We start from the raw sequence: 8,169 nt of genomic DNA on the forward strand, positions 1-8,169 counted from the left end.
GAAGGAAAGGGGGGGTTCCAAATTAGGGATATTAAGGGATAAAAATACTATGTGTGAAATAGATAAGCAAAAGGATATATTGCATAGCACAGGGAATTATAGCCACTATCCTGTAATAAATTTTAATGGAGTATAAATCTGAAAAAATAACGAATCACGATGCTGAAAATAATGTAATATTGTAAAAAAAAAAAACTATTTCAGTTAAAGAAGATAAATAAATAAGACCACACTAACTTGCTTACATGTTATCCACGGCTGCATTTGCATTAGAATTGCAGAACTGAGGTGTTTCCAGGTGAACTGGTGGCCTGCAAAGCTGAAATTATTTCCTAGATGACTCCTTACTGAGCCCTGACATGGTCTCCTAAGCGCAGCATTAGAACAGAGCCCAAGGAACAGAAGTACTACAAAATACAGGGCAAAATATGGTTCACTCATCTATTCAGAATTCTTTCATCAAGACATTGTGATGTATCAGATACCATGGGTCAAGTCAATCATTAAAATAATCTCTCAACTCTCGGAAAATATAGACTAGATATGTAGGTTTATTGGTGCTAATTGGAGGGGGTTAAAATCATTTCTGCTTTATGGTTACCAGTGGGTAAAGGAGCAGGGGAAAGGGATAAATTGGGAGTTAGAAATTTGCACCTCTTGGGGAGTGATGGAAATGTCAGCTATCTTGACCGTGGTGGTGGCTTCATGGGTGTACACATCTATCAAAATTCATCAAATTGTACATCTGAAATGTGTGTAGTTTAGTGTATAGGAACCACACCACAATAAAAGAGTTAAAAAAAAAAAAACTTTTCTACTGAATGAATTGAGTTTAAATATTCACATTCTTATCCACTTCACTTTCTCTAAAAATATAAAATATTTTGTGGTTCCCATTTCTCTGATCTTTGGAGATTTTGGTTACCTTTTCATAACCTCCTGTGGCTCAGTATTGAGTGCAGATTTCCATGAATGCTTGCAGTTTAAATTTTATTGTGGCGTACTTTCAAAGTGAATAGAGAATGCAAAAATGGCCTTAACCCCTTACAGCTCCGCCAGTTCTCTGACTCACCCAACAACTGGATCAACACAAGAGCAGGTCCAGGTCCAAGAAGTGGTCAGGTGGTGAAGGCTCATATATTTCCAATGACTACCTACAATTGCCTTCCATACCAGGGAGGGCAAATCCAAGGCAATGGGAACTAAAGCCTGGAAGAGAACTTGTCTTTATCTGAAGGGCAGAAAAAGTTCCTTGATGAAGTAACTTCTGTGGTGAGCTGAGAAAGATCAGAGGTTGACCAAAAGGAAGACAAACAGAATTATTAGTGACCTCCACATGGAGAGGAGATTTGCTGAGAGTCAAAACTGTTTTTTGAAAAATTGTGAAGAATTAGTATTTATTGTAGGGATTTAAAAAAAAATTTAAGGAGGGGAGAGACGACTGGTTTCATATTTTATAGTTCTTTGGCTCCAAATACCGTTCCGCTCACTTCTCGTAGATGCGTTAATAGTTATGATGAGAGAAGGTGTTCCTCTTCCATTCAGCGGGTTTCAGCTTTATGTATCTCTAACACTTTACTCAAATAACAGCTTATGGAGTTGAGATTTGGTGTTCAGAGTATTGGGCAAGTATTACGTTTTCATCTTCCTTTTGGCGTATGATACAGAGGGCAATATGTTTAAATTCTTTCTATGTGTCAAACGACAAGGCACCAAAGAACAAAATAATTGTGAAAATCAGAGGTGAGGTAAATGAAATGAGATGCTTGGTGCCTGAAACGCTCATTAAATGGTTATTATTGCAGATTGTTTGGTGTCATTAGACATGACACTTTAATTTTCAGCAGGTCCTGTTTGGGACCACTTCATGTCTCTCACAAGCACAGCTTTATGGGGGTGGCAAGACCAGAGTTATTGTCTTCATCAAACATATCTCCATTGCCTTGGGGAAACAAGGCTTTAGAACGTGGCCAACGAAAATTTTCTAAATGTCAGACATCCGTCTGGCAATTGGTTCCTGATGGACAATGACTTATCTTCTGAAGAATTAGCATCAAATTTCAAAATCTAAATGACGATATTTCACCCTCAAAGAAAATGTGTTTTCAAATACAGCCAAAAGGAGTTGGTACGATAAAGACTGTCTTAAAATTGGATAGTGAGAAAAAGACAGATGGAAAGCAACTAATTTAGAGAGGATTTTAGAGTAAAGGCAAAAAGTTGTAGGTCAGTGATTTTTGTCAAAATGATTAGCCAATTGGGAAGGGCAGATGTGTAGATGTTGAAAATCAGAAGTTTGGTGATAAATTTACGAGACAAACACGTCTTGTGGAAATTTCATTGCTGGAAATTTACTGAGTGATAAATTTACTAGAAAAACACATCTTGTAGAAATTCCTTTGCTGGAAATTTACTGACTGGATCCCCACTGCCCATCACGGAACTCTCTTTCTTTGATACGATAGTTTAGGAAAGAATCATTCCACCCTTGTAACTCCAGGAAACATCATCTATATTAGTACTGAGATTGGAGAAACTTCAGATGGTTTCTTCCCAATGTCCTTGGAATTCTATATAAAATAGTATTTCCATTTTTTAAAAAAATTCAGAAAACCTGATTAATGGATTTCAAAATCCATTTCTTGGTTTTGTAGCAATTTTTCATCAGATGGAAGTGAACACTGGACTCAGCATGAGTCTATGAATTACCAGTGTGCAAGTAAAGATTTATAGGATTGGACGGAATTCAATTAGACTTGGGGGAAAGGGTATGTATGAATAAAGTATGCATACCATTTAACATTGCTCCAACTTTTCAAATGAGGGATTTTAATTGTTTCAGCTCACCATGTTTGAACCATTTGCATTATCACGTAATGATATTTGTTCTGCTATTAAACAGAAAATAAAGCAAGCCCGGACCAAATGTGTTAGAGGGAAATGGGAAGATGAGAACATCACTTAATAAATGTGTTGTAACTAAGAAGAAAATTAAAGAATTGCATCACTTTGTTTAACTGACAAAATGCCACGTTTTCCTGTTTGGACTAATTTAGCAATGCGGGTCATTTGGCTACTATTACAAAGACCTGGAATCTTCACTGATTTCTGCTCTTTCCTTAATTATATCCTCCCTTGGCACTCAATTACACCCTTGTCTGCCCACATGGGTTGATTCTGCACAGCAAATCATGGGGCATTGGTAACGGAATTAACATATATTTTCTTTCGGGGTGATTTCCATAGACATGTTTGATGCTCTTGGTGTATCAGGGCCCTGAGAGCCCTATTACGGATGTAGTATTAAGCCTTTTGCTGTGGGGCGTAGTCTGTGGAGGAGTCAAACAACTTGGAGTTAATACATTCAACAAACATTCTGAACACCTACCGGATGCCAGGTCCCATGGTGATCGCCCTAACTATTCGATGAATAAGACAGCTCCCCTCTCCTCAAAATGTTTCTACGTGTGGGTGATAAGAAGAACACCAAATCTAGCCAAGTATATGCTAAGTGATGAATGAACAAAGGGACGTCAGGGCAGGGAGAAATGGAATCTATCTTCCTGGAACTCAGCAGGGCTATGATTTTTTGAATCCAGAACTGATAAGTAAAATTTTATCTGTTCTGGAAGCAAAGGAGGAAATTTCAGGGAAAGGCAAAGGCCCAGAGTTGTGAGTCTGTGCTGGGGGAAAAAAATGAACCTCTCCAGAGGACTAGAATGGACGCTGCATGCCTAGGATGCATACAGATACAACGAGAAGGATAAATAGTAAGTTATCGATAGCGTCTGTATTTCAGGTTGGTCAGGAAGGAGGTTTGAGAGCAGAAGGCAAAACCTTAATCCAAAGTAAGGGCATTTTCACTGTTTTTTGTTATTGTTCTTGTTTTGTTTTTGTTTTTGTTTTTTAAGTGGAGATACTAGGAATTGAACCCATGACCTTGTGCATGCTAAGCACATGCCCTACCACTGAGCTATTGCCCTCCCCCTAAAGTAAGGGCATTTTCATGTTTAGGTGTAGAAAAGATTATAGATATTACTAATGGACCATAGAAATATAAGATATGACAATATTTTTAAAAAGTATTAAATTTTATTTTTATTTTATTGTGGTAAGAACACTCAAGATGAGACTCACTGTCTTAATGAAATTTTAAGTGTACCACACAGAATTGTTAACAGTACATGCAATGTACACTGTCTCTCTAAAGCTTCTTTATTTTACATAAATATTCCCTCTGTCCCTTGCCCTTGGTAACCACCACTCCACCATTGGAGTCTACGAGTTTGACTCTTAGACACCTCATAGTAGTGGAACCATGCAAGATGTGTCCTTCTGTGACTGGCTTATTTTACTTAGCATTATGTCTTCAAGGTCTGTCCACGTTGTCACATACTGCAAAATTTCCTTCATTTTTAAAGACTGAATGATATTCTATTGTATGTATGTATATATCTCATTTTCTTTATTCATTGATGAACATTTAGATCATTTCCCTATCTTGGCTATTCATAATAATTACAATAAATATGGGAATGCTAATATTCTTTCTAGATCCTAATTTCAGGTCTTTTGTATAAATACCCAGAAGTGGGATTCCTATATCATAGGGTGGTTCTATTTTTAGTTTTGTGAAGAATCTTTATATTGTTTTCCATAGAAGCTGTACGTTTTTATATCTTCACTAACGTTGTATAAGGGTTCCAATTTCTTTGCATCCTCACCAGCGCTTAATGTCTTTGTTTGGCTTTGTTTTTTTATAATAGTCATCCTAACAGGTATGAAGTGATATGCATTTTGGTTTTGATTTGAATTTCTTTGATGATTAGTGACATTGAGCATCTTTTTATATGTCTGTATGTCCCTTTAGAGAAATGTCTATTCAAGTTTTAGAACATTTAAAAAAAATTGAGTTATTAGATTTTTTTTTTTTGCTGTTGAAATTGTAGGCGTATCTTATATATTTTGGAAACCAACCCCTTATCAGATATATAGTTTACAAGTATTTTCTTCCATTTTATAGGTAGCCTTTTAACTTTTCAGCTTGATTTAATTCCACTTGTCTATTTTTGCTTTTGTTGACTGTGCCTTTGGTGTCATATCTCCGAAATTATTGCCAAGGCCAATGTCATGAATCTTTTTGCCTACGTTTTTTTCCAGGAGTTTTACAGTTTCTTCTAGCAGTTTAATGTTTATGGTTTTGATCTATTTTGAGTTGTTTTTTGTGTATGGTGTGAAACGAAGTCCCATCTCATTCTTCTGCATGTGAATATCCAGTTTTCCCAGCACCATTTTTTGAAGAGAGTGTCTTTCTCCCATTGTGGGGTTTTGGTGCTCATGTCACATATCAGCCAAATGTATCTGAGTGGACTTGTCTCTGGGCTCCCCATTCTGTCCCACTGGCCCATATATTTGTCATTATTTCAGGACTATGCTCTTTTAATTACTGTAGCTTTGTAATATATTTTGAAGTCAGGAAGTGTGATGCCATCCGTTTTGTTCTTTCTCAAGGTGATTTGGCTATTTGGGATACTTTGGATTCCATACAAATTTTAAAATTGTAGAATAAAAGAAATAATACAGATTAGAGCAGAAATAAACAAAATAGGGATTAGAAAAATCAATAAAATTGAGCTGTCTTTTTGAAAAGATAAACAAAATTAGCAAATCTTTAGCTAGACTGAGAAAACTAAGAGAAATGACTTAAATAAATACAAAAGAGGAGACTTAATGGAGAAGATGTAGACCTAAAAATTATATGACATACTAAAGAAAAAATAGTATAAATGCAGATTCAAAATTTAATAAAAATAGGTGTTTCTGTGTGTATATATACATCTATATATACGTAAATAATATAATACAATAAGCAAACAGTTAAATAGTTATGCTATAATAAAATCATTGTGGGATTTTTCTTTCAGAAAATTCTTTTTAGTGTTGTTACATCCATTAATGGTCCAACAAGAGAATTTCAAAATGTAGCAATGGATGCCATGGAGCCAAAGAAAACACTGATGGTGGCTAAATTAATTAAAATGTTAGCATTCTAATTATCACTGCTTAATGATATAAGATCAGTCTACAAATTAGATAACCTCTTGTGAGAAGTAGAAAGTAGCAGTGAGAGTTTATTGCATGCTTCTGATGAAGAATCTCACCATGGCAGTATGCGGTCAAGGAAGACAGAGTTGGAGAGAAAAAGCTGAGAAAGTGAACGCGGTTGGTTGTTTGCTGTGGGCTGGGCACACGCATGGGTTTGTGCTGCTGTCTTTCCTATACACCTGGGTTTACCAGCAGTGATGCACGTGAACCACTTTATGGGAGGATCAGGCATCTGTCACAGACCCCTTCCTCAGTTTCCTCCTGTGAAATGAAGGATTTAGGGTTCTCTCAGCTCTGAGCAGTATCTTATAGCAGTGTGGCCTTAGATGTATTCTGGAAAGACTTAGTGGTTGGGACCCACCATAATGGATGTATTTGACAGAAGAATAAAAGATGGCAGCTAAATGAAATGCCATAGACCTGTCCTAGTTCTGCATTGGAGTGGGAATCTATCTGCACAAGTTTGTAGAGGGGCTCATCACTCAGACAAAGCCAGATGGGACAGAGGGAAAGAACCAGCCTGAGGATTGCAGGATGTGGCCGATAGTCGCAGCAATCCCACTGAGTGACCTTAGGCAATTTACTTGACTCTCATTGGTCTCAAATGCTTCACCTGGATACAAGTCTAATAATAGGTTCTTCACCTTTTTTTTTTTTTTTGCAAGCCTTCCTGAATCAAATATTGTCCCCATAAGCACTTTAAAAACACCAGCAGCTAACTAAATGCTAAATACACAAGAGATGCCTAATATAAATAGTCATCGATGAAAGATGTTATTTGCTCTAATCACTCTCAATTTTTGCTAGAGTGAGATGACTACTGTTCACTCACTGCTGAAATCCTTAAATGGTATAATGGTTTCAGAAAACAATCTCATGATGTGTATTTGAACCATTGAAAACGACACTAAACTTTGACTCAGCAATCCCAGTTTTGGGGAATCCATTCTAAGGAAGTAACACTGGAAGGATATCCATTCGAAGAATGATATTTACACCAAAAGAATATAAAAGGCAGATAAATGCTTAACCATAGCAGAATGGTTACGTGAATGAAGGCATGGTCGATTAGAATATAATCATCTTGAAAATATTGGCAAAATACTAAGACTGCCTCTTTGTATTGTTGAAAAGAACATCAAGATACATCATATGTGCAGTATATGTGAACAGCTCTGTAAAACATATGAACATTAACTCTGGCAACATTTCTCTTTTGCTGATAGGAGTTTTCTAATTTATTGAATTTTCCAAGTGATATCTATAATTATACATTATTTTACAACTGGAAAATATTTTTCAGTAAATCTCAAGTGACCAAGTGTCACTAGTTGCAAAAAAAAAAATGCATGGTGAATGGTATGATTATTAAGCAAGTTATATCTCATATTATTTTATCTATTCCATTTATAAACACCACATGTGCCTACTATATTTAACACACTGGTGAGCACAGATTGACTGATTATTTTAAAATTTTATTTCGGGGTTTGTTTTAAGAAAAGTAGTTAGTGAGAGTTTAAAATTCAGAAGATAAGATGTAGTACATAAGATCTAAGACATATAAAGGCAGTTTTAATCAATGTTTTTCTGGAAGTGCGAACAAACTGGAAAAGAGAGAGTGTGAAAGGAATCTTCTGAACAACAGCACTGCCTGTTAAAAAAAAAAAAAACTCAAAGTATCACAGTGTGAATTAAGAAATGGGAAAAGGAGTGAGACAAAATTGCTGCATTAAAGAAAGATTTACAAGTACTATTTCTACCAGATCCTTAAATTAAGTCTTTTGATAATGTGGTCACCAAATTGTCGTTTGAGGTGTGATGTCCTTGTCATTTTTGCTCTTGAAGGTGGTTTCCTTCATTGCACCCACACTCATCCTTGCTAGATTTATACTAAGGAGAAAATGAAAAAAAAAAGCTTACAATTTGACATTCTAAATATATCTAGAAGATGTGTTCAATTGCACTGACTTCTTAAGGACACCTAGGTGCCTGGAACTTAGACATTTTAATTCAGACAAATCTTAGCCACAGTGTGCAAAATCAAAACCCTTCACAGGACTC

The sequence above is a fragment of the Camelus dromedarius genome, chromosome 4, assembly GCF_036321535.1.
Source record: "Camelus dromedarius isolate mCamDro1 chromosome 4, mCamDro1.pat, whole genome shotgun sequence".
Taxonomy (NCBI): Eukaryota; Metazoa; Chordata; class Mammalia; order Artiodactyla; family Camelidae; genus Camelus; species Camelus dromedarius.